General features: G+C 44.2%; 1 protein-coding gene across 4 annotated transcripts in view; it reads right to left on the bottom strand.

Moving 5' to 3' along the window:
• Positions 1-27,894, bottom strand: part of SHF (Src homology 2 domain containing F) — a 336,957-nt gene that overhangs the window by 289,676 nt on the left and 19,387 nt on the right. The window lies entirely within an intron of this gene.

Consider the following 27,894-nt stretch of genomic DNA (forward strand, 5'->3'; position numbering starts at 1 on the left):
TTAAGCTTTATTTAAGCCTGATTTTTAACTTGTGATATAGTTTTTAAATTGTTTATTTAACCATTTTTGTCTAAAATAGTGAAATTTGGTTTATCCATAACAGTGATTTGTAATATGATGACATTTATCAAACTAATACATTATTTTGATTGTTTATCAAATTTTTTGTTGGGTCATCCCTTATTTGCCAATTGTAGCCCATATTTCATGTTTGGGTAAGAGGGTATTTGACCTCATATCTTAAGTACTGACACTATCTCTAACAGTCCTATATTTCTAGGCTCCCATTTAGCGAAAGTAAGGGTCTAGTTTTGCATAGCAGAAGGGATACGGTCAATATCCCGGCACACGAGATGCCGGCGCTTACAATACTGGCGCTGGCATGCCTACCACCAGCATCCTGAAGGTAAGTAGCGGGGTTAGGGGGAGGGTTAGCGTTAGGCCCTAGGGGGAGGGTTAAGCACTAAGGGGGGAGGGTTAGGTTAGGTTTAGGCACTAGGGGGAGGTTAGGTTTAGGCACCGGGGAGGAAGGGTTAGGATACCTATGAACAAGTGTCGGTATCCTAACCATGTGGGGATGTCGGCATCAGGATTTTGACTGGCGGGATCTCGAGCACCGGCATCCTGTACCCAGCCCAGCAGAAGTATCATAGCAAAAATGCCTGGTTTAATGTAACTGCACAAAGCTCGAAACGCATTGGCCCATCTGTGTGCAGTTACATCCAACCAGGACTGTGATTTAGGCTAGTGAGTGTCTAGAGGGGTTTATTCCAGAGACTCCCCACTAACTGAACCAAGGAGACACTCACTCCCTCAGACTGGTACAAAGTAGCTCCATTTGGAGCTTTTTGTGTTTTTTTATGCCCATTGATTGGTTTATATTGGGGTTCCTAGGGGGTCTATCCATCATCACTTAATTTCTACAATAGGAGGTGAAAATTAAAAATTTTCACCTGCTCTTTTAGAAATTAAAAGTTTTCGCGCCAATCATCAAAAAGGTAATGCAAGAGATATCTGTGATATCTCCTTCTTACCTTTCTCTCCCGGAATGGCACACACTATTATGGGGACAGGATTCATCAACCCCCCGAAAATACAATATTTTCGGAGCTTGACTGCAGAAGCTTTCACCATCTTCAGATGGCGTTTGCTCCCGCAGCCTGCTTCTTCCCTATGAGAAGGACTCTCGAGTTGTGAAGAGAAATCCTTTCAGATCCCTCCATCCCTGTCCGGCTCCTTCCGCCGAACTCCGGGACTTTTATGTGCCTGCATGACGCACACACTATGCTCAGTGCTCCAAAAAGAGCAGTGAAAAGATTCACTGCACCGAAACAAGCAGTGAAAGCGTTCAGGGAGATAGCAGATCTTCGGATCAGCTGTCTCCGTGCCGGAGCAATGAACAAAAATGCTCCGGCTCTTGCGTTGACTTAGAATGTTAAATATAGGGGATGATTAACATAATGAATAGAGCCCATTGTGAGCAAATTATGTGCATTGTTTCTATGGCTCCTATGGCATATTCTGCGTATGTCCTTTTGCGTTTCTGCTCCACAGGGAGCTAATTAATTGGTATATACACATGTGAATCCAAGAGTTTATAGTGTAGAATTATCAATAAATGTACTAGCTTGTCTTAAGTACAATATAGTTAGTATTTGTATCTACAGTCACACTCACCGCCTAGGTCACTACATATCACTACTGTTCCATTTTAAGCAGCAAAGTCTGCTTGTGCTTCTCATTCACATCACATTGCGAATAAGATGCATTTGCAGCAAAAAAAGATGCATGAAAAGATGCTTGCCATGCGTAAACTTTCACAGGACTATCCGTGACTAGAAGGGCTGCTTAACTAGACAGCAGCAGAAACAACGAAGGACACATCTGTAAAGTATTTTTTTTTTTTTTTTTTTAAGCAAGTGGTACTCAAAACCAGGGTCACTCCTCACCATATCTTCTCAGACTGGGCCAGCAAATCAGTAGGATAACCCTTACACCCCTGGTCAAGTTTCAAAGTACAGAATCTTAAGGGGAGATGTACAGAGTTAGACACAGAGGAAATCCCCAGTGGACCCTACAGGGTACAGAGGATATCCCCAGTGGACCCTCCAGGGTACAGAGGAAATCCCCAGTGGACCCTACAGTGTACAGAGGAAATCCCCAGTGGACCCTCCAGGGTACAGAGGAAATCCCCAGTGGACCCTCCAGGGTACAGAGGAAATCCCCAGTGGACCCTACAGGGTACAGAGGAAATCCCCAGTGGACCCTACAGGGTACAGAGGATATCCCCAGTGGACCCTCCAGGGTACAGAGGAAATCCCCAGTGGACCCTACAGGGTACAGAGGAAATCCCCAGTGGACCCTACAGGGTACAGAGGAAATCCCCAGTGGACCCTCCAGGGTACAGAGGAAATCCCCAGTGGACCCTACAGGGTACAGAGGAAATCCCCAGTGGACCCTACAGGGTACAGAGGAAATCCCCAGTGGGCCCTACAGGGTACAGAGGAAATCCCCAGTGGACCCTACAGGGTACAGAGGAAATCCCCAGTGGGCCCTACTGCCTGAAGGCCTCACCCCTTCCTCTGTCAGGAACCAGACTTTACACTTATATTATACATTGTTACATGATCTCTAATGGCTGGCCAACCTCCCCTACCACAGCATTCCCCTAGTGGTCCCTTCATGCGACAGTCCTACACTAGAGATGTAGCAAACCTTGGACAGCGATAAAGTGGAGAGATCTCATGCATCAAACAATCAGCTTCTAAACATAGGGGCCTATTTATCATCGGAGGCTGTATGGCCTCAGATGATGAAGTATTGAACTCGCTGCGAGGGAAACTTTGCACCGGAGCAATTCATGATTGCTCCGGTGCAGGGACAGCTGCCTCAAAAAGCAACTGTTCCCTCAGTTAGTATCGCAGTTACAGATGTAGCTGCGTTACCTACCTCTTCCCCATCGTCCCGGCTACGCATACGTGAACCGAGGTCACGCATGCACAAAGCCACCAGGGAGGTAGGGAAGAGGCAGCGGAAGGATCCGCTCGGATCCCTCTTCGCATACCTGGAACTCTTTCCCATGGGAAGGAGCGGGCGAACCAAGAACAAACACCGTCTGAAGATGGCGCTTGTTCTCGGAAGCAAACTCTTCAGAGTTTGCTGAATATCAGGGGTCCTTTTTGGACCCCTGATGATGAATGGCCCGGTAACTAAAATATGCGGAAACTAGCGTTTCCGCCTGGTTACCGGGCCATTTAGTGTTGATTAATAGGCCCCAGAGTTTGTGACATTACTCTATACAAATTTAAAAAGTTCTAATTTAAGTCAAAGTACGCAATTCCTGCTCTAAAAATGTCAGTGTATTTTAATTTCTCAATTAGGACTTTAAATTGCAAGTACAGAAAACTAAAACAAAAAGTGGTTCTCAACTCCAGTATTAAAGTACCACCAACATGTCATGTTTTGTTTAATTTTGCTGGATCAGTAATTATCCCACCTGCTTCCACAGACAGAGGGCCTGATTCAGACCCGCTCGAGAGCGCTGAGCGCTCGCAAGCGGGTCGATGTTGGCCCTGTGTGCATGCGCACGACGGAGCCGGCTCCGTCGTGCGCATGCGCGAGACCCGGATAGTGACGGGCAAGCCGTCGCCCCGGGTCTCGTACCGAAGGGGGCATGCTGTCGATGGTGAGTGACAGCACGCCTTCTTTGGTGGGCGTGCCGGGGGCGTGGCTGCCCAGACGGAGGCGTCCCCATGGGAACGCCTACCATCTGGGGCCGGCCCCACTGACATCACAAGTGTGGTCAGTGGGAGTGCTCTCGGCTCCGATAGAGCCGAAAGCACTCCAGGGCTTACGGCAATGAGACCCTACCACAAGGGTCTCGTCGCAAGCCCGATGGTCGTGATGGTCTTGACCATCGCGACCATCTTCCTGGCCGCTCGCTATAGCTGTGGGTGGTCACCCACAGCTATACGAGCGGCCAGGAGACTGCTCTAAAACTTAAGAAGGACGGCCCTGATTCAGAGCGAGAGCTCTGTCAGAGCGTCCGGCTCTGAATCAGGGCCAGAATCCTCAAAACATGACCTGTTGAGAATCACTGATCCAGAAGATAAGCTAATATAATGAACGATGCAAGATCATATATATTTTTTCTGAAATAGTAATTTGCCCTAACTTGCAAGTTGTTGGCTGTGTTTCCAGTCCTAAATCCCGCACCTTAAAATAAAAGGAGAGTGGGGGAAAAAAAAAAAGGCCAAATATCTTTAAAATACCAGTTACTGAACATAATGGGAGGACAAATACTGTTTGAAAGCTTTAAAGCCTTAGGGCAGGAAGCTACACCCAGATGCAATGACACACTATGCCATTCATTTGTGAAGGTAGAGAGAATGGAAAGGTGCAGGGCTATTATCTTGCTTGCTCACTTGTACATGTAATGCGAGATTTACCAATTCATATTTATAGGTAAATGGACACTGGAAACTTTGGATCAGAATTCACAGAACAGCAGCAATATTATAACATGTGCTAGCAAGTTCTTACATTAGCAGAGATAGAACCAAGAGCATATAATTAAAAGCTTACACAAACAGTGCAAAAAAAAAACACAATGAAAATACTATCTTCAATACATCTCCTTTAAAACAAAGAAAAAAATATGTAGGGGTTGTGTGAAATAGGGCATTGTATGTTTTCCCCTATAAGAAAAAAAAAACAAAGAAAAAAAAACAAAACAAAAAACGTACTACAGTATGCTAGGAGGCTCGAAAAGAAATCCTTGATAAATAACCTGTTTACACATGCCCATGAACTTATCACGGATTCTATGGGCGGAATTCAATGTTTACGCAGTCCGGATCTCCCGTCTAAAAAGTGACAGGAGATCGCGGGCCGCTATTCAATTGCTGCCGTTTTTTGCGCTGATCGCGCCCAAAGTGGTCGGGTTTAGCAGAGTAAAGCAGCTACCCCTGACCAAAGGGCTGGGTGCGACCACAAAAAGTGATGTTTGGGCACCCAAACAGGTCACTTTTCGCACATTTCAGCTCGTACCCCACTGGGGCTGCAAGCTGAACTGGAGCGCTGGCAGCTGATCGCGCCCAACAGGAGCAACAATTGAATAGCTCTGTCAGGCGCAAAGGGGGGTTGAAACAATTGAATTCCGCCCTATGGGTTAACACCCGTTAATTCATTTATTTAATGGGTGCTAAAAACGGTCTCGGGTGAAAAAGTGGCTGGAATCAGGGGCTTATCTATAATGGGTGCAGGGTGTGTGGGGCACACACCGCACCCATATTTTAAATACTTCCATCTCCTCGGAGTCCCACATCGGCGTGGTCAGCGTTGGAAAAGTCGCCGTGAAAATGGCTGCAGCGCCATTTTCCATGTGTTTTGCGTATGCACAGGAGACTCTGGGTTTAATACAAAATTGGAAATACCCATCTGTCATATCACCAATGTGGAGTTGCTACTTAGAAAGGACCAACGCAGAAGGAGCTTTAGACAATAAAACAGGAGTCAGCCACCAGAGGTAAAGGTGTAATATTACAGTAAATAACATGTTCAAGTCAGTTTCTAAGGTCTAGTGCACAAATTAACAATATCAGAAGCAGATCAAGACTTGCTATTTACTAAACTTTGTTAGGAGATAAAGTAAAAGGAGGTTAGGTACCAGCCAATCAGCTTCTAACTGTCATTTTTCAAACACAGCCTGTGACATGGTAGTTAGGAGCCGATTGACTGGTACCTTACCTCCGTACAAAGCTTAGTAAATAGACCCCTTAGTTAAGTCATGAGTGTAGCCAGGAAGGAATACTGAGGGAGCGACATCTCCTTTTGCTGAGGTCTTAAAAATGGAGCCTATGCAACTGGCTTAGAGGCTGCAGTCTTCTGTATGGACCATGCTATAGTTTGTCTTTTAACAGAGAAAGAGCACCAGTGGGGACATATATATATATAAAAAAAAAAAAAAAAAAAAAAGGAAGATGGATCAGGTCACACATGATGCACTCTGGCCAATCAGCAGCTCCACTGTATGTAGCCATTGCTGGCCATACAATTAGCAGAGGAAGCAGATGAGGCTGTAGAGGGTGCGCATACCTCCCAACTGTCCCTCCCATTTTTCTGGGACTGTCCCGCTGTTCCGCCCGCAGGCCGCAGTGTCCCGCGGTGGGGGGCAAGTTGGGAGAGCACAACCCGCTGCCCTGCATAGCAGAGCAACGGGTGTGCAGGAGGAGAACAGATGCCGTGCGCATGCGCATGGCATCTGTTCTCTTATGTAGGGAGAGCCTGAGGGCTGCCCAGCATCTCGGAGAGTACTGGGCACGCCCCCAAAGTGCCAAAAACGGGGGAAAGCTGTGAGGCTCCGCCCTGTTTTCCGTAAGCTCCACCCATTCTACTTAAGCCACGCACACCTTCGGCACGCGACCTGTCCCTCCTTGCCAACTGTAAATGTTGGGAGGTATGAGAGAGTGTGCTCTCCAACTTTCCCTTCTGCTGCACAGCATGGTATCCAGTGTGAATGCTATAGGCTCTTGCATTAATATAGTAGGCTGGATAGCCTTGGCTGGACTGAACTCTCTCATAAGTGCCCTATTCAAAAGTGCCAATTATATTTTAAATCAATTATAGGCGTTATATCAGTGTTATTAATTATATCTACAGCTGCTATTGCTTGTGAATTAATACATCTTTCTGTCTTCTCTCATCTGCAGGTAAAGGACTACAGTTCCCAGCATATTCTTGCTGCATTATATTTGTATGTCCCAGTCTCAGCTGTATTAGGTAAATGACTACAGCTCTGAATAATTAACTTAGTATGCAGTGATAAACTACTTAAGTTAACATTACTTCTATCTGTAGCTGAAGGTTTTGAATATAGTTTGTGTTTTTGTTTTCTTTGTTAGCTTCTAGATATATAGACCCAGATGTTAGCTTAATGGTATGTAATATTTGTTTGTTTAAGGTAATTTATTGCTAGCAATATTAGTGGGAGTGTTTTGGGGGTAGTTAGCAATCAATGGTTTCACATGCCAGGTCTCCTATGTAATACCCCTTTTACACCGGAGCTAAAACCCGGGTTTTTGAAGGGTTAATCCGGGCAGCTTCCTGGTGTAAAACAGGAGAGAGTTGGATCGTCGGGTCAAGCGAAGCCCGTGAAACCCTGCTGTGAGAACAGCGCACTCCGGGTCACGATGACCTGGAGTGCGCCGCTAGCCGGCCGATTGGTCCGGCTTCAGTGGCGCTTGGAGAGGAAGTCATCTCCAAGCGACCACTTTCACTCCACAAAAGCCGGGTCTATGCAGACCCGACTGCGGTGTGAGCGGCGCTGACTCGGGAATATCCCGAGTCGGCGCCGGCAAAATTCCTGGTCTGATCCGGATAGGAACTTTGTTCCAACTCCGAGTCAGACCCGGAATTTAGGTGGAAAAGGGGTATAAGGTTCATTAGTAGGCTGGATACCTAGGCTGAACTGCCCTCTCTCATAAGTTCCCTATTCAAAAGTGCCAATAACATTTTAAAACAATTATTGGCGTTATATCAGCGTTAATCAGAAGTAAAACAGAAGGAAACCCACCGACCTACCTACAAACAAACAAACAAACCCAAATATTAATTGGACAAAGTGGGATGAACAATTGTGAGTTCACATTCTCCATACTACAAGATCCTGTGGACTACATTACCAGGACTTTCATTACTGAACTCCCCGTTTGGTGGCTACATAAACCTGGTGCCTCCCTTGCTACCATTTGTGCGGCTCTGTGCTTACATATAATCCTAATGCATACTCATCTGTGTTAGTGTCAGTTTACCTCTATAATAATGTACTTTTACCTTAGCTCTTTTTCTAAGTCTTATATCATCTAGCTCCAACCACTGTCTATTATTTAATTTCTGCTCCCACCAAATCTCAACTTTTATTATACGCAATAATAAACTTTTGTTTTTACAGACACATTTTTCCCACACTGTACTCTTTTACCCCTTTTCCACCAAAATTCCGGGTCTGACCCGGAGTGGGAACAGAGTTCCTATCCGGATCAGACCCGGAATTTAGCCGGCGCTGACTCGGGATATTCCCGAGTCGGCGCCGCTCACACCGGAGTCAGGTCTGCATAGAACGGCTTTCCCGGCGTGAAAGTGGCCGCTTGGAGATGATAAAATCTACCCTTGATCCTTACCATCTTTCTAACTACAGACCCATTTCTCTCCTCCCTTTTGCCTCCAAACTCCTTGAGTGGGTTGTCTACAACTGCCTTACCGCTTTTCTTTCCTCCCACTCCCTCCTTGACCCTTTTCAGTCTGGCTTCTGTTCTCTCCACTCCACTGAAACTGCCCTCACGAAAGTCAGCAACCACCTCATTGCTGCCAAATCCAAAGGCCACTACTCTCTTCTCATTCTCCTTGATCTCTCTGCTGCTTTTGACACTGTGGACCACCCTCTCCTGCTGCATATCCTTCACTCCCTTGGTCTACATGACACTGCCCTCTCCTGGTTGTCTTCCTACCTCTCTGACCGATCTTTCTCAGTTTCCTCTCATGACTCCTCTCCTCCCCCCCCCCACAGCCTCTTACAGTAAGTGTTCCCCAAGGTTTTGTTCTTTGACCTCCCCTATTCTCCCTCTATTACTTCCTCTCTAGGTGAATTCATCAGCTCTTTTGACCTCCATTATCATCTCTATGCTGATTATACTCAAATCTACCTTTCCTCCCCTGATCTCTCCCCCTCTCTTCTGACTCGTATCTCCAACTGTGTCTCTGTTATCTCTTCCTGATGTCCCAGGGATTTCAAAAACTTAATATGTCTAAGACAGAGCTGATAGTCTTCCCACCCTCCCACATAACCTCACTTCCCACTATTTATTTGTCAATTGATGGAATAACTATCTCATCTAGTCCCAAGGTGCGCTATCTTGGAGTTATCCTGGACATCTCTCTCCTTCAAACCACATATCCAAAACCTTTCACAGTCCTGTCATTTCCATCTAAACAATATTTCTAAGATCAGATCCTATCTCACCCAGGATGCTGCTAAAACCCTCATACACTCACTGGTCATCTCCAGATTGGACTACTGTAACCTCCTCCTATCTGGCCTCCCCAAATCCCAACTCTCTCTTCTCCAGTCTATCCTTAATGCTGCTGCACGGCTTATCTTCCTCTAAAAATGCTCTACATCTGCCTCCCCTCTCCTACAAGCCCTCCACTGGCTTCCCTTCCCTTTTAGAACCCAAATTAAGGTTCTCATGCTAGCTTACAAATCCCTCACCCAATCTTCTCCCATATACATCTCTGATCTCATCTCCCTTCACTCTCTTCTCCGCTCTCTTCGTGCAACTAAAGCACGCCACCTTTCATGCCATCCGATTACTTCCTTCCACCTCCAAGATTTTGCCCGCACTGCTCCCCACCTCAAACTCTCTCCCACTCCCCATCAGACTCTCCACCTCTTTGCAATCCTTCTAATGGACTCTCAAGACCCACTACTTCATCAAAGCCTTCCAGCTATCATTCTAACTCTCTGCTACATGCTCTTTACTCCCCATCTGTGTGAAACCTGTTTGTCTTCCCCTCCCTTTTAGAATGTAAGCTCTTACGAGCAGGGCCCTCTACACTCTTGTGATTCTCCCTACTTTAGTTTCATCTACTTCTTACTCGCCACTAGGGCACCTAATACTTGGTTGCTTATGCTCTGTTGCTTATCTGGGTGTTATGGTCGCTAATGTAGCAATATATATTATCCATGTCCTGGTCCTGTATTGTATTGTTCTGTAAGTCGCTTGTCTACAATTTGTTTAATGTACTTTGTAAGTCGCTGCGGAACAGTTGTGGCGCCAAATAAATATATTATTAATAGTAATAAAAATATGGCTGATTAGTTGGGGTATATTATATAGCTCACTGGACTAGGATGTTTGAGACTTTGTGATTAAGAAATGGAATGCAGTGGCAATGTGGAGCTGACTCTATTTTCCATCTTCATTCCACCTCTTGTCAAAAGCTGGCTATGCCACTGAGGCAAGTTCCATTCAGAGGTCGTATGGGCAGGTAGCAATGACTATACAACAGCAATGACTGGTATTTGTAGCCAAAGCCAGTAAACACAATGGCAGAAATCATGGTGGCAATGGAAGCATTTGCCTCCAGGTGCCAGCTGTCATGGGAGCACAGATAAATGTACTATAACCGCTGCCTGCGCCCTGTTGATCACTGCAGCAGCACAGGCAGTGTATCCATTTGTGGGCTCCAGACAGCCACTGTCGCTTGACAGTGGTTGCCTGGTATAAAGATTTTTTTGCATATTGTGAAATCACGCACACCGCTGACAGAGGAGCTATAGCCCTGAAGACAAGGTAAGTGTGTAGGGGCTGGCTGGGGAGACAAAATATGAACTTTCTTCCCTGGCTACTCAAAATGGTCAGCAGTATAAGGGAGCAAGCAAAATAGTCAGGTAGCCTGGCCAATATCAGTAAACAGGAGAGAAAACTGCAGCATGTTGTATAGTAGTTATACAAACAAAACACTGACAATTACCTTGCACTGAATGTAAGGTTTAACCTGCTTCATAGTGATAGGGGGCAGAGATTTGTATCCATAAGGGACTGCTGGTAACGCACACATGTGCTTTTTGACTTCCACAACAGCGGGGACTCATACGGTGTACAAGAAATACAAATTGCATAGCAAACTCAGTAAAATGGCACATAAGGACAGGGAAAGTGCACTGAACAACTAGTGAATAAAGCAGTAAAAGATATGCAAGCGCTCTAATTCCCAGGGTCTTGTGTCTGTTGGGCATGGGATGCTGGCGGTTAGAATCCCTATTATCTTCTAGAAGGTGCTAGTTAAATATTAAGTAGAATCTGATTGGTTGCTATGGGCAACATCTCCACTTCTAAAAACTCTCACTTTAGTAAATGTACCCCTATGGGTCTATTTTTTGTTATGGTTATTATGTTCCTCTGTGTAGGTTCTAATGTATCTTGTATTTCATCTAAAGAAGTCTAAAAGGTGGTTCCAAGGGAAGCTGTGGCCACAAAAAAAAAAAAAAAAAAAAAAAACTTAGATGAAAGCTAACATTACCGGTCCTAACAGTGAGAAATATAAGCCCCACTTTCTCCTCGGGTGGTAGAACAAAAGGCACTCTTTATTTTATAGATACAGTTCCTCCTAAAAATGGCCATAACATAACTTGCTCTTATTGTTACAATACTCTCATAAACAAAGGTTATGTGATCTTTAAGTCAGCATTTAAAAGCTTTAAATCTTTTACAGAACAAAACCTATTCAGCGTCTTAGGAGTGGTCTCCCAGAGTCAATGCCTTATATATATGTATTTTTAGTCCATATGATAATGACAGTAATTTCATTCAGGCTCTCTTTCAATACCGGTTTAGCAGGAATGTGTTTGCACCACAATCGCTGAAATATTATGCTGGGAAGCAAGTTCAGATAAAGAAATATTACAGGCAATATTTAATATAACACCCTCATTAGTATAATAGTGTTGCTTTCCCTACTAGTGTTACACTTCTTTTGTATGCTTTTGTAGGTTCTGAAAAACAGACTGCTTAAAAACATCTTTATTTCATTCACGAAGACGCCAGCCTGCAGCTGAGCCCTAGTCACATCATATTCATTTATATATATTATGAAATGAAACATTCTCAATCCCATAATGTAATGAATCATAGACACTGAGTCCCGGCTGTCTCCATCAAAAGGTCAACTTCCAAAATAATGGTTTGAGGACTGAATCATTCAATATGGTTAAAGCACTTATGATGAGAGCAAATTAGAGGAATTCAAGAGTGATACCGGTCTAAGATGCCAATGTCATTCCAAAGAATAGGGTAGGGAGTTGCAGGTGCAGGGCATACATGTATACCAAGATCCACTCATTGTTATTATTATTGTAACTCTTGCTCACTGGCGGTAATACTTGAATCTATAGCCACTGTCTTCCCGATTCTGGTTTATTAGCAGTGCCTCTACCCAAGCCTCCAATTGCTGTAATGGCTCAGGTCATCCACCAGGAGTACCCTAAGGGCCTGATTCAGACCCACGCGCAAGAGGGTCGATGGTGGGCCAGTGTGCACGCACGGCGTGCGCAAGCCCCGTAGTGAGTGAGAAATCACTTGCTCCGGGGCTCGCAACAAAACGGGGCGGTTGTCGATGTTGATCGACAGCTCGCCCCGTTTGGTAGGCGGGGAAGGGGGGTGGCTGAACAAATGGAAGCGTTCTCGAAGGAACGCCTGCCGTATGTGTACGGCCCTACTGACATCAGGAGTGATGTCAGTAGTGGACTTCCTGCTCTATTAGAGCAGGAAGTCCACTTGAGCTTGCGAGACCTGAGACCCTACCACTGGGTCTCCTCGCAAGCCCGATGGACGCGATAATCGCAACCATCTCCTGCCCGCTCGCACTAGCTGTGGGTGGGCACCCACAGCTTTGCGAGCGGACAGGAAAAAATAAAAAAATTCCTCCCCACCCTTATTCAGAGCGTGCGCAAATAGCGAGCGCCTCTGAATCAGTACCCCTCAAGCAAATTGATAATAAACCTTATTAAATGTATAATTTCATTTTATGCTGTAAATTTATCTATAGTACTAGCACTATAGTAGGGTACACATTAGGACAATATGGGGAAAATTTGCCATACGGGAACTAAAAATAGCCTACGTCATCTAGTGTGTACGCACAATTGTGCGGTTCAATAGACAACATACGAGAAGGTTTGATTGACCATGCTGTATGGTCAAACAAATTATATTGTGTGTGTGCCAATGTATTTTCATGAAGGACAGAACAAGATATTGCTCGGTCGTTCATTACATCTAGTATATACCAGCAATCTGTGATTGTCTGGGGAAAAGGGAAATCCGCCCGACTATCTGCATGATTGCCAGTCGTTCTAATGTGTACCCACCTTAACAGTATTTCCCTTTTATAGTCAATGGCAAATACTGAAATATATTAACCATAAGACAAATATCACCAATCTCTCTTACTAAATAATGTCACTTACAATTACAGGTAGGGATGTGCGCCGAACCATTTTTGCCGGATTTGGATCTAATTAGTCGTCCGGTTTTGGATTTGCCAAACTGCGGTGACTGGATTTGGATTTTGTTTTACAAAAATTGAAAAAAAAAAAAAAAGCTAAAATCACATAAATTGGTCCTTTTTTTCTTCTTAGTATTATTAACCTCAATAACAATAATTTCCAGTCATTTATTGTCAATTTAGACCACCTCACAGCTTATAATATTGTTTTCAACATTATTGGCCAAAGATTGCAGTGAGCTGACTGGTTACTAAGCGACAAAGTAGCGGCGTAATGACACAGACACCACAGTATAAAGCACATCTATGACACATTGCCACACAGCAGTGACAGAAATGAAAAGTAGTGCACCCACCCAGTGGGGTACGGCCAGCAGAATCACAGTGCACAATCTTATTCACATTACACCGCACATTGGCCCTGATTCAGAGCCGGACGCTCTGACAGAGCGCTCGCTCTGAATTAGAGCCGTCCCTGTTCCTTTTCGGAGCGGCCTCCTGGCCGCTCGCATAGCTGTGGGTGACCACCGCAGTTTGGCAAATCCAAAGCCGGACGACGAATTAGATCCAAATCCAAATCCAGCAAAAATGGTCCGGCACACATCCCTAGTTACGACACACAGTAGTCCCTTTTACACAAAGCCCACAGTAGTAATGCCCCTTAAACAATGCCCACAGTAGTAGTGCCACTTATACAACGCCCCTAGCAGTGGTGTCCCTTACACAATGGCCCCAGTAGTGATGCCCTCTATGCAGTCCCCTTAGTAGTAGGGCCCCCTATGCAGTGCCCCCAGTAGTAACATGCCCCCCAGTAGTATGCCCCCAGTAGCATGCCCCCCAGTAGCAGTGCCCCCATTAACATGCCCCCAGTAGTAGTGCCCCCAGTAGTGGTATGCCCCCCCTTAGCAGGCCCCCAGTAGTGGTATGCCCCCCCTTAGCAGGCCCCCAGTAGTAGTATGCCTCCCATTAGCAGGCCCCCAGTAGTAGTATGCCCCCCATTAGCAGGCCCTCAGTAGTAGTATGCCCCCCATTAGCAGGCCCTCAGTAGTAGTATGCCCCCCATTAGCAGGCCCCCACTTAGCAGGCACCCAGTAGTAGTACGCCCCCCATTAGCAGGCCCCCAGTAGTAGTATGCCCCCTTACACAAAAAAAAAAAAAAAAAAAAAACTTACCTGAATCCCCACTCTGCTCTGCTGTATAACGCGCGGAGGGAGCCGGAAGACGGAGCTCATGAGTGAGCTCCAACCGGCTCCCTCCGTGCAGCAGCCAATGAGAGTCTGCCTGACTCTCATTGGCTGCTATTACAAACACACAGCTGCCGCTGGTGGCTGCGTGTTTGATCTGTGTAGGGCAGACCGCTATCACAGCCCTGACGAGAATCCGACATCAGGAGGCTGCGGCTCGGCCTCGAACGGGGATCAGAGTCAGGCAGGGAATACCTGAACAGCGTTCGGGTGGACTCGGATCCCCAATGTTCAGAGCGGTTCGGATTCCATAGAATCCGAACCGCTCATCTCTAATTACAGGTTGAGTCTCCCATTTCCAAAATGCTTGGGACCAGGAGTATTTTGGATATCGGAATATTCTGTATTTTGGAATATTTGCATATCATAATGAAATGTCTTAGTAACAGGGCCCAAATCTAAACACAGAATGCATGTATGATTTATATACACCTTACACACATAGCCTGAAGGTAATTTTATACAATATTTTTAATAATTTTGAGGCTCAAACAAAGTTTGTGTACATGCATGAAATTCTTTTATGTGTCATATACACCTTATACACTCAGCCTATAGGTCATTTTATACTTTTTGTTTAAAAGGCACAAAATTATTAAAAATAGTTTGTATACATTGAACCATCAAAAATCACAGTTTTCACTATCTCAGTCATGCTAAAAATATTCTGTATTTCAGAATATTTGGATATGGGAGACTCAACCTGTACATGGTTTTCCTAAATATTTTACAGCAAAGGGACCTGGCCAGGGCAATTCAGTCTGCCCGCTGCTCTGCTGCATCCGCCCCACCTGTACCGCCCCTCCTCTCTTTCTGCAGCTCCACCCCTTCTAAGTCCTCTGCTCTATACCTCCCTGCCAACAACCCTCCCCCATACTTACCCAATTCACGGCAGATGTGCAGGCCCAATTCTTCTACGGCTAGATTAGCAGTGGGAGCGGTTGGATGGGCGGTGCTCACCCCGGCTCCCACTGAGCATGCATACTGGAGATGAGACAGACTTTAGCAGGATTATTATATAGTCATCTTCCCTTTTACCCCTTTTCAGACAGAAAATGGCAAAAATCCCGGATTTTCAGACTTTTGCGTACCGCGTTGTTTTGCCATTCTCTGTCTGTACCCCCCTTCAGACAGAAGAGCAAAATTACCGGTCAAAAAAATTCAACCCAGTAATTTACTGATTTACACGGTTATTTCTTCTGTCTGAAAGGGTCAACCCAGGATGACCCTTTCAGACAGAAGAAATACCCGTGTAAATCACCAAATTACCGGGCTGAAATGTTTAACCCGGTAATTTGGAGTTCTGTCTGAAGGGGTGGGGGGGGGGAGGGGGAGGGACCGCTCTCCTCCCTTCTCATCTATAGCGTGATGAAGCGGTCGGATTACCAAAGTGATGATCCGTAGACTTTGATAATCTGATCTGAGCAGTGCTGGCTGAACTAAGAACTATGCGGGAGGGGGCAGGGCCACGTGACTGGTAATGTGCCTCCGGGCAGACTGTCACTGTGACACAGCTTCCTGGTGCGCCTCAGTGCTCAGGAGGGCGCCCGCCGACGTTGCTGCCAGCCAGACCTGTTCTCCGCCTTCAGTGCTCTGCTGCCGCTGTTGGAGACAGCAGGTAAGTCTGAGTAAGCAGTTGTGATGGAGTGACACTGTAATGGAGGGCGGGGTTGTGATGAGGTGGGAGAGAGAGGGGCTGTGAAGAGAGGATATGAGGGGCTGTGATGAGGGGATATGAGGGGAGAGAGGGCTGTGATGAGGGGGTTGTGAGGGGTGCTGGGCTGTGAGGGGCTCCATGGGGGGGGGGGGGGGGAGATGAGTGAGCTAGGATGAATGTCCACTGAGGGAGCTTACCAAAAAACATTCGCTCAGGTCGGCCCTGGCGCAGACACATCGCCGGAATAACTGGCAAGTATGTATACACTTACCCATCCTTAGATAGGTTGGTCTAGTGTGTACCCAGCTTTAGGTACTGTAGTTAAGCAAAATAAATATCAGTCCCTTGTACTGATTGTGTACAATCATAACCCCTATTGCCTTGATTTGATGGAGCAAACCTGGGATTGACAGGAATTAATCTATTAGTATAGCTGCACTTAAATATGTAATGGAAAAAAATCACTAGGGTTCTGCTCAGTGCAGTCACCCTTGTAGAGTATATTTGTATGCTGTAGACTGGTCTTGAAATCCTGTCCATTAGACCTTTTGCTCAAAAAATGGAGCCCGGTCTTGTTATATTTCACTAAATGCCTATAACCTAGACCTAATTAACCTACCTAGAACTGAATTCCTCTGTTCACTATGCCTGCCTTTAGTTTAAGGAGATATATATTATCTCATATGCATATTTATTATAGGCAGTACTGTTGTATATAACATGCTTGTCTGACAGAGATTTTAGGGGATTTGCCTCTTTAGTTCACAGCCCAGAAGTGTTATGTAATGTTATGCACGGGATGTGAAAAAAAAAAAAGAAGTCTCAGAGGCTACTCACAGTTTCATTTATAGAGGTTGCTCAACCTATTTACTCACTGGAATCTCCTCATGGAATTGTGCTCCTTACAGGTACCTCACAACCAACTTTATCCCCCATACCAACTGTAGGGGACTAACAGGGAACTTGTCTAATGCCCTGTACCTCAGGCTGCTCTTCCAATGCCTTCAACTGTCACTGTCCACCAGCTGCGTTTTAAACTTCCAAGCTCAACCCTCAACCTTGTCTACATGGCATCTTCCCAGCATTGCCAGCTTAGCCCCTTCAGTGCCACAATCCTCTCAGCAAGTTATCTATATAGCACACATTCTTCGCAGCACTTTTATAGAAAATGGGGCTGGGACATGTGAATGGCAAAAAGTGGAGGGTTTTAGGCCATGTTATAATTGTAGTAGTGTTTGCATGCTACTTTCCTTATTTACAGTGCTTGTGCTCTCCAAAGTAGGCATGCAATGGACTCTTAATATTAAAAGTCAGGTACAGTCGAACAGAAAATGTACCAACAAGTATTCACGGATGGGGATTAGAGACAAGTGCTGGCCTGGCATGAAGTCACATAGTGGGAGCTTGGTCACGAGACCCAAGTATGTTAACAGGTCTTTTTGATGCTCTGGATCACCCCTTCCTGTTCCCCTTTCATAATGACACACAGCATGCAGCACATATGTCTTGTGTACGTGAATACTCTAACCTGCGTAGCAGTGAAGAGAACATACCTGCCAGCTGTCCTAATCTAGAAGGAGGGACAGAGCCTGGGTACAGTGGGAGGGTTGGGAGGTATGGGAAAATGCAACTGATATTCTTGAGGAATATAGAAGACAATCCATAAATGCAGCAATCTTGTTATTACAACTTCTCTGCAATAGTCTAGAATGCTCAATACACAATACATGGATTTAAAATTCATCATTACTCCATGCCACAAATGACAAAAGGCATAACATATAAAACTCGAGATTTTGGCTATAATAGGGATATTATAGCCCATTCCCTCAATAGGCCCAAAACACATCCCTAACATTTTACTATGTACAATATACTCATGCAATTTATCTGTAGAAACATGCACTCTCAAATATAGTGTATTGTCCCCATTTAAAAGTTCCATTGCATTTATAAAAAAACAAAACCACAATACAAAAAAAAACAAAACAAAAAAAAAAAACACACACACACACACACACACACACACACACACACACACAGCAGAAGATCATGTATATTGTGATTACTCTATGCGGAAGTTACAACTGCAAGACTTATTTAAGCAGGTAAGATGAACACTTCATTCGACTCTCTTCTAACAGTTCCCAACAAAGCAAATAGTCACACGACACCAAATCCTAGCGCAGAATTACATTTCACACACACATCATCCTACCGACAAAGTACAAAATACAATCTCTGTACTGAAGGTTTCTAATTTCCAGCTAGTAAAAAGGACACCAGGTGTATTTTATAAGCCCATTAGTTCACACCCTGTGCTTTAACTTAATGAGTAAAGCGCAGTTCCCACCAATAAAACATGAAGCATACAGCCTAAGTAGGCAGGGTCCATTGAATAGTATTTTTCTAGTTCGTCCAAGCAACACTTGGTAAATGAAAACAAGTAATGAATGGATTTATTAATATTCAATTGTAAACGGGAGAGATAAAGAATGTGACCAGTTTAAGTGGGAAAGTATTCAGACCTAGCTTTGGCTGGTCATTCAGAATTACAATTATCTTTCTACATGTTGCATCTGAATTGCTATGCTTAGAACATAGAAACATAGAACTTGACGGCAGATAAGAAGTACTTGGCCCATCTAGTCTGCCCTTTTTTACCTTTTGGTAACCTCAACCCTATGTGATCATTAGTCCATTGCAAGGATATTCTTATACCTATCCCAAGCACGTTTAATTTAAATTGTTCTACCATCTTAGCCTCTACCAGGTCTGATGGGAGGCTACTAAACTTATCTAGTAGCCTTTCTGTGAAGTAATTTTAACTCAAATTTCCTTTGAATCTACCTCCCTCCAGTTTTAGTGCATGTTCTCGTATTTTAGCCTTTGAAGAATGTCTCCTTCCTGCACCTTGTTAAAACATATGATATATTTTAAAGTTTCTATCAAGTCCCCCCTTTCCCTTCTCTGCTCTAAACTATACATACTGTATTCAGATCTCAGGGCCTGATTCAGGGCCGCTTGTTCATTCCGAGCGATGTTTGCTCAACTGCGCATGCGTATGGATCGTAATACGCATGTGCAAACCAGTCAGTGCGGCCGAAAATCGTTTGTTCGCTAAATAGCGAATGCCTGCTATTTTGAGTGACAGGAGGAGGCGTATGTGGGTGGTAACAGGGGAAGGTGCTTGAAAACGGGGAGTGGAAATCCGAACGCAGGCATGCTTAAAAGGTCAAAACGGGTGTTTTAAGGGTGTGCATAATTAATACAGCAGCGTCATTGACCACGTCACTGGGTTATTTTATAGTCAGAACTGCTCGCAAGATTGCAGTAGGAAAAACCAACCACAAGAATAGCGAGCAGTTCATACGGTGGTCGATGTACTCGATTAATCTAATAAATAGCGGACACGACGTAGGATGCGAGCGGCCAGGGGGCATATTTTTCCAAAAAACGACCGCATGTTTTGTTCGCAACCAAGCATCTGACTTGCATTTTCATTGCTTTGTTACAATGCTTACCTGCCTTTTTCATTGCTTTGTTACAATGTTTACCTGCTGTCGAAGCTGGATTATTGGCTGAGACAAGATCAGTTTAAAATTGAATCGCAGCGACACCATCTTGCGACTGTTCGCAAGACGCCATTTTGCGAATGGCCGCCTAAGTGCCATTTTAGATAAACTCACACTTTAGTACATGTGGCGATATTACCATTAGCATCATGCGATTGCATCTGTGTCCATTGCCATAAGTTACGGTGATTCATCAAAAGCCCATTTCATGACTTTACGTAGTTTGGGTGCTCTGGATAAAGTGTACATTATTACAGTATGTCAAAATTGGATTGCATTAGCTAAACAGAGCAAATGGCCATGTGACAACTAGCTTGTGTAGACAAGCTTCCTGGACATAACGTCTGCTCTCACCTCAGGTGGCCCTGCTCGAATACAGCAAGAGGGTCGTTTGTAGAACCTTACACTAGCAGGCTTCCTGCAATAAAATTCCTTCAAAGCAAAGAGTGTTATCTGGAGGTTTGGGTCTTGTAGCTGTGCTATTTTGCATTTACACAAGAACCTGGGAGAACAAAGGACTGTACTTCTGAGCCTGGGAAGGGTGGGGGCTGCTGAGAGAGGGGGGTGTGTGGAACTGTTATTCCACACTGCTAGGTGTTCACTTAGTTTAAGTGAGATTTAAGTGCACCATTTCTCATACACACATTAATACGCACAGTTGCGCTGGTAACTAATCGCATATTAGCGAATGCATAAGATCCTGTATGAAAACGCTGTTTATTAGCTTCATGCGCACGCATCTGCCCCAAGTTAACTAGCGTCTTTACATCACACCCGCATACTTACACATTACATATTCACATAAAAGGTTTAATAAGCTTTAAGGTATAAGATTCAAGTATGCACATTTACTATAATTGCTATGAAATAAAGGTTATTTCGTAACTAAGGTTTTATATGTGATAAGTAGGCCATGTTTGGAATTGTACTGATGCGTACTCTCTCAACAGTATTCCGGTACCATCGGTGTGGAGATCGCATCATGCAGTCTCAACCTATTCTGCAACCAAGTTCTTATCCATTTAGCCATCTTAGAATCCAGTCCCAAGTTCATCAGTCTGCGATCTTGGCCTGTCAAAAGCCTTACTAAAGTCTAGATACGCTACAACTACGGCCCCCCTTGATCTATTACTTAAGTCACCCAGTCAAAAAAAAAAAAATCAATAAGATGTGTATGGCATAATCTCCCCCTAGTAAACCCATGCTGTTTGGGATCCTGTAAATTGTTGGATTTGAGATGTTCCACAAGTCTTTCTTTTAATAGTGATTCCATTACTTTCCCTACTACTGATGTAAGGCTCACTGGTTGGTAGTTACTTGTCTTTTCCTTGCTTCCACTTTTGTGCAGTGGTATTACATTTGCGATATGAGGAAAACCAATACCACCCTAAAAACAGTACACGTTAGAAGCAGGGGCAACGAGAGGGGGGATGGATACTATTTACCCAGGCCCGTGTAAAGAACCAGCAAGGGCCCGGGTCATGCAACCCAAACCCCCGCAAACGCTGCTGAGGACTCACTGCAAGCTGCGGTCATGTTGTGTGCTGGACTAGGGATGGACATTGGAAGCCAATGGTTAGCAACCATCGCTGCTTCCGATTCAATGGGAGTACTTTTTCCATTGAATACCAGAATTTCGATTGTTGCCAGTCATCGGATGCAGTTTTTTGATGACCATCTAATGGCTAGTTGCCATCACATCGCTGGATTTGATGTTGGAAGCCAGGCAACCATTCGATGCCGGGCTTCCGATGTCCATCACTTAGAGATGCTGCAGCAGTCCTCTCTATACAGTGTTATCAGCAGGCGGGTGGGGGGAAGAAAGAGACAGACAGACAGACAGACACAGAGAGACAGATCCGCCGCCCAAGGGAAGCATCCTGAGTGGCAAACTAGAGGTCTGAATAACAAACCACGTGGCCATCCTACCAAGCTGTATGGCTTAAATGTAGCTTAACTGGCCATTCTCTCTTGTGCAAACTAAAAAAGAATAAACAAGGAGTCTGAATTTCAGAGCGAGAACTGATATGATCCCCATGAATCCTGGGGGTACATCCTAAAACAAATGAGTCTATCACAATAATTTCTGCATTAAAGTGAAAAATTAAAGACTACCTTAGAAAGGAACCCAGGGCAAGTTTACAACACTACCCTGTGCCTGCGGTCATTAAACCATTTGAAATCCACTAATCCTGTGGTTCAAATGGGAGCGCCCTAAAGGGCCCTAATGATCCTGGACACATGAGGTCCACCGCTGGCAGACCCCACCTGTCCACTAGGAGCTGAGATACTACCAGATGAAGAGACTATTCACCTGAATGTATGTTCTGATGGCTGAAGAATCCATCTAACAATTCAGCCTCCTAGTATGAACTCCACCCCAAATTCCTGGTGGATGATCCTATGTCAGAGTGCAATACACCTCTGTCATTGCTACTCTACTTTGGGTTACTAGCTAAATAAGCCACTGTTGTGGCATTATCTGACTATGACTTCACAGACCCTATGTGAAGTATCAGCCTCTTAAGTCTTTATGCAAAGAATATGATGAGGAAACCATCTTTATGGAAAGAAAGGGCATTCCCCAGAGAGACTACCTCTCTCATCCAGGCATGCACGGTAGCCCTGGGTGAACTGAAAATTTTGGCCTCCTACCCTGGGAGCCCCCAGGATGAGGCCCGACCAATCAAGCGGAGGGCTTGTCATCAGGCTTGGGAGCCAGACACCTGGTACTCCAAGGCTGCCTACCAGGCCCGGCCGCCCTTCTGGTATTAGATGGCTTGGGAAAGGTCTGAGGCCTGGCTCTGGCCGAAGTCCAAAAGTTTCTAACAGATGGAGTCAAAGTCCCTGAAGTGGTTGAAGCTGAAGGCAACAAGCTGTTCTGGCTTTAGCCAAGTTACTGACAATTTTGTCTAACTCAGACCCAAACAAGAGCTTCCCATCCAATCCCTTCTTGGATTCAGCATACGTTTGCTGCTATGGCTGCTGCAGAAAAACTGGTCTGTAGCATACCAATGTCTAAGGCTGCCTTATTTATATATTTAGTGGAATCTCAAAGATTCCCACTAAAGCCAGTTGTTCCCTGGTAGGATTAGAGGTTAAGGATTCTTCCAGCCAGTTAGCCCAAACCTCCATAGCTCGAGCCACCCAGCAAATAGCCACAGCCGGTCTGCACGCAGCCCCCGAAAGGGAATAGGCTGATTTAAGGCAGATCTCTATTCTCTTATCTGTAGGAACCTGTAGGAGAAGACATGGAAGGCATCAGAAGAGAAGTGCTCTTTACTAAGCGTGTAATATGCGAATCCACAACCGGTGGAGTTTCCTATTTGGAGAAATAATTGTCAGCAAAATGGGTAAGTTGAGGCCAGATACCTCTGCGGCTGATAAAGCTTCCCTGGCATCTTCCACACATTCTCTAAGTGATTCACTAGTTGATCAGACAACGGGAACACATGTTCAACCGTCTTTTCTTCCATAAAATATGCATGTCTAGATTTAGGCGCAGGAGGCTCATCCTCCTCACTAAACAGGACTGCTTTAACAGCCTGTACAAGCCCCGTAATATTTAAACTTGACTTGACATCCACTTCTTGAGGAGGGGACTCAATGTCGGACTCATCAGGGAGTAGACCCTCATCTGAGGTTACATCCTGATATAGATTGGCCTGTGAGGGCCACCTGACCATTTTACTAGGTCTAGTGCTAGGTGCGTTAACCTGCTGCACCTCGGTCATACCTTGTAATGCCGCAGGAACCGTATTAATCCACTGTGGGTGTAGTACCTGTGTGGGTACATATATCTGCGGCAAGACCTGAGCTGGCAAGAGATGTTCTGCCATCTTTGTCAATACCCCTGAAACATAGTCCCCTGGTAGTGGCTGTTTTATGCGGCAAGAGTCCCAGAGGAAGCTGGAGGGGTATAACATTGCATACGCTACTGTTCAGAGGTTATGTCTCCTATTCTTAAAACTTCTGTACATTTCCTGCAATGCAGTCTTATTAGTTATCTGTCCCCCTGAAACAGTTTCCTGGCTGCCGCTGCTGTGACAATTGAAAGGAGAAATTTCAGACAGACAGTGCTAGCATACAGTCACAGGCAAATGCAGAATACATAACAATAGCTGCATTTAAATGGCACTTACTGGTCAACTATAAAGATTTTTTTTGCGTCTAATTTCAAAAGTGCTACATACACTAACCACCCGCAGGAGGAGAGGTATGTAGGGGGACCAGTGCTCCACACTGCTCTCTGAGATCTGCAACACGAGGAAAAGCACTCGTTGGAGGTGGAGCCGGAAGGAGGAAGCATTCAAAGTTTTAGGCAGACCACAATAACACTTTCTGTACAGCAGGGAGGAGCAGCCTGTAAGACAGGGAAAGCAACCTCCCCTGGCCAGCGTTTAACCCCCACGATACTGGAGTATAACCGCAAACTCCAGTCCACTGTCCCAGGCAGCTTAGTGTGGACGCAGGACTCAGTGCCTGGCCACACTTACTGTCAACTCCAGGGAGTCCCCAGTCCTGGAGGAAAAAGACTGCGCATCGGCACACACCATCGCGGCACGTGTTGCTTACCTACGTCCCCATTGTCCACCCGCAGTCTAGGGAATCTCCGAGGTCTCTGTCAGCTATAACCTCCCGCTGCGAAGCATGGATCAGAACCGGCGACCCAGCATCGGCGGGGTGAAGATGCAGTGGTTCGAACTTCCACTGGACTGTCTGCACTACTGCATATAATGAAGAACTTCAGAGCTGTTTGCAGCATGTTCAGTGGCCGTCTCTGGCTGGGCACCTAACGAAACTGAGGAGCTCCCGGCCTGGGGGCGGGGTATAGGGGAAGGCCCCGATGCATCCTGGGAGAAGAATTTAACTGCGTGGTGCCCAGATGACCCTGCATCACCTATACAACAAGGTTACCTGTGGATCTCCTATGGAACCCTAAGTAGAAACAGACTTTTCTAAGTGCCATGGTTTACACCCAGCAGTAAGTTAAGAGTTGATTTTGTAGATTGATGAAAGTTTAGGTAATCTAGCTGTTCTGGTTATTTGATCTCCAAGTATTTATTTATGCTTTATTTATACGACATTGACAGGATGACAAAGCACCATACTTAGAGGAAAGAACACCAAAAATTAATAAATACGAAACGAATTACATTTGAGTTCACAAAATTGTGGGTCTTCATAATTACAGCTAGTAGGTAACTTAACTGGGGGAAACAAATGAGAGATGAGAGGGTCCTCTTCATAAAAGTTTCCATTCTAGAGGGTATGTGGGTAGACACAAAGGGTGGGAGAGTAGAGCAGAGATGGGGGGGTTTAGGAAAAAATTTAGAAGGCATGAAGGTGGTATGTAAGACAGATTGAGTGTGGTGCGGTATTATAGAAGTTAGGAGCAGCACGTTAGAAATCCTTGATGACTTGAGTTTTGCATACAAAAACAAGGGGTATGAGCCAATGCTGTGTGAATCATATTTTTATTTTTAAAGAAACGCTTATACTAGGGCCTGGTCATGTGTTAAGAGTACAGTTACTCAAACCAGCTACAAATAAACAAATTCAAATAAACAAATTCAAAATTTGCCAAAATTACTAAAACAAACATTATAGATCAATAAAATAAAATAAAAAATCCTAAGTCTAGGATTTCTGATATCTTACACAAAGGGAAATTCACTTATTCAAACTGTGTAATATATGATCACAGTCTTGTGAGAGTCTGTTATTAAGGCTCAAAGCATGGTACATATTGTAACCTGTATTATGTATATTAAGTTCATAACTAAAATCCTCTTGTAACCTGTGGAAAGAACTTCACCTCCTAATATTCATGTATGTTGGGAAACCAATCAAACAAAGCTTAACACTCTTTCTTGCCTACGGTTCTCATGAATTTACCCACACCTCCGTTTGTTTTTACCACCAAAATGGACCTAAACCTAGGTTATGAAGGAATTCCAGTTATCTGCATAGGCAGTGGTGTAATTCGGTTAACCTTTCATCAGTGGCATTAAGGTGCACCGGAAAGCTACATGATGGGGGAAAAAAAGCATTGTATTAAAACATTTTGGGTAGAAAAGGGATCTGTTTTGGGAACACAGACCACAGAAGCTCTAGCATTGGTAATTAGCTACCAGGGCATTCCTCTGCGGAAATTGATTTTCGTACTAAGGAAAATGCAAACCAGCAAGAACATAAAGTCAAAATGAATGACTTTACTCTGTTTATAAAATAATCAGGGTTTAATATACAGCAGGAAGCTAAATGTTCAGTAACCTAAATAATGTAATCTTAATGAACAATTATGACCGTTCCAACCATCCTTGTCCTGTAGGTAGGTGGATTAGAAATGGTATACAGAACGCCACAACTTTCCCACTTTACTTTCTTACTCAGTACACGATTGCCTTAATATTAGTTTCCAGTTGCAACACTTTTTTTGTAGTTATGGTTTCCAAGTTCTCAGCAGATTTGCTTAAATGCAATTTCAGGGTTATGGAGAAAAGGAATATTATTTTCTTGACTGAATTAGTGTATTATGTGCAGCCTGTAGAATTGCATTATCTAGGGTTTTCCATTTCATAAAGGGAAATTGTTATTTTGGAGACAACATTGTGACCTCTCTAAAGGGTGAATTGCATATAGCACATAAAAACTGTGCAGTTTTATTAGAACACTCTGATTTAGGGATGAGCGGCGGTACCCCTCTCACATCGTTTGCAAAGTTGCAAAATTGCATCTTCTAGTTGGATATACTACCATGTCTAAATAAAAGGAATGTAAAACTAATCAACATTGTTTTGTATACATGTATAATTTAATAACAAACATCTGTTTTACACACATACATGTACATAGATATATTTACTTTTTTTTTTTCTTCTGATATTTAGGTGCTCCACCCTCTACTTCTTACTTAGTATACATTAGTAGGAAAAGTCATAAAAAGGTCATTCCATGAGGATATTTAGGCATTAACTCACCTCTTTATACTAAATAAGTTGCATGTTTGAACTTCTTCTCAGAGAGTAAAGCTTCACATTACAAATATTCCCTTCAGTCTGACAGGAGCCTCACATTACCACTCAGTTACATTAAAACCTAGAATGTGATGGCAGATGAGAAACACATGTCCCATCTAATCCATCTATTTTACTCCTAAAAAGGTCAGCCCTATTTATTGGTTTAGATCTATCCCAAACATTATTACATTTCCCTACCACCTCAGTTACAGGCCCATCGCCAGGGTATGGGGTACAAGGGGGACACTTGTACCAGGTGCTGAGATTCATTCTCATATTTTCCCTACCTTTCAATGTTAGTGCAGGTCTTCCTTGGTACAATGCTTTCATTCTGTACCCTTTTTTATAAACCTTAATATATTTGAGAAAAAAAATATATATATGTTATTTAAAAGTCCCCCCTGTTCTGCTCCAAACAAACCTCTTTCCTTATAGACTCTCGCAATATTTTTTGTCTTGGTTTGGCAGATCATGGGAGGGCTTGTGTCCAGCTTTTGTTTTTTCAAATGTTGGCCATAGAGATGCTTGAACCAGTTGTGGTTTGTTTGCAAACCATTTTGGTGAATAAGTTTTAAAATTAGTTTGGAATGTTATTTCATTTTAGAAGTGGTTAAATAATAAATTAAAGAAAGAAGAACAGGTTCACATGTGTTCGAGTCAGTTCACACACATTCAAAACAAACTTTTAATACTTTTTTACATTTGATTACGAATCTTTAACACCGTAGAGTTCATAATTTGTTTTAAAAAAATGGCAGAGCAGAAGACTAGTCTAGAGGTGGCAACAGATAGGCCTCTGCATAGCAGACTTCAGAGACTTACCAAAATGGATAACCGCAAGCACACATACAGTAGGGCCAGCCAAAGCAGTATTTGATAAACTGGTTCCATGTCAACACCTTTATGAATGAGCTCAACCCCTGGCCACCCTATAATAAAGGGTCTTCTCAGCAACCCGTGCTGCTCCATGCCCAGTAGCATTATAACAGTTGCTACTGACAAGTAATACTGAATTCCTACAACACTTGCTGACAGCATTGTGCCCTTCTACCATGGTGGTCGCTTTACGTCAACCCTAAAAAAATGACATTAAAATTACCTATGTAAAAGAATACACTATAAAGTGCACTTACCCCTAACAAAAGTCTGGCGGGTACTACGTGCAGCTGGCTTTCCCCAGGCTCAGACAGTTCTGTAAAACAGAGCCAGCGGGTGACTTTAATTAGTGGTAGAGCCAACCACGAGCCTCAATATCTTGATCACACTTATCACTCAGGTTTTCAGCTGAGACTGTACAAAGAATGGATGAGCTCCAGAAAAAGCAGCTCCAT

The sequence above is a fragment of the Taudactylus pleione genome, unplaced genomic scaffold, assembly GCF_031769625.1.
Source record: "Taudactylus pleione unplaced genomic scaffold, aTauple2 ptg000019l, whole genome shotgun sequence".
In the NCBI taxonomy this organism is placed as follows: Eukaryota; Metazoa; Chordata; class Amphibia; order Anura; family Myobatrachidae; genus Taudactylus; species Taudactylus pleione.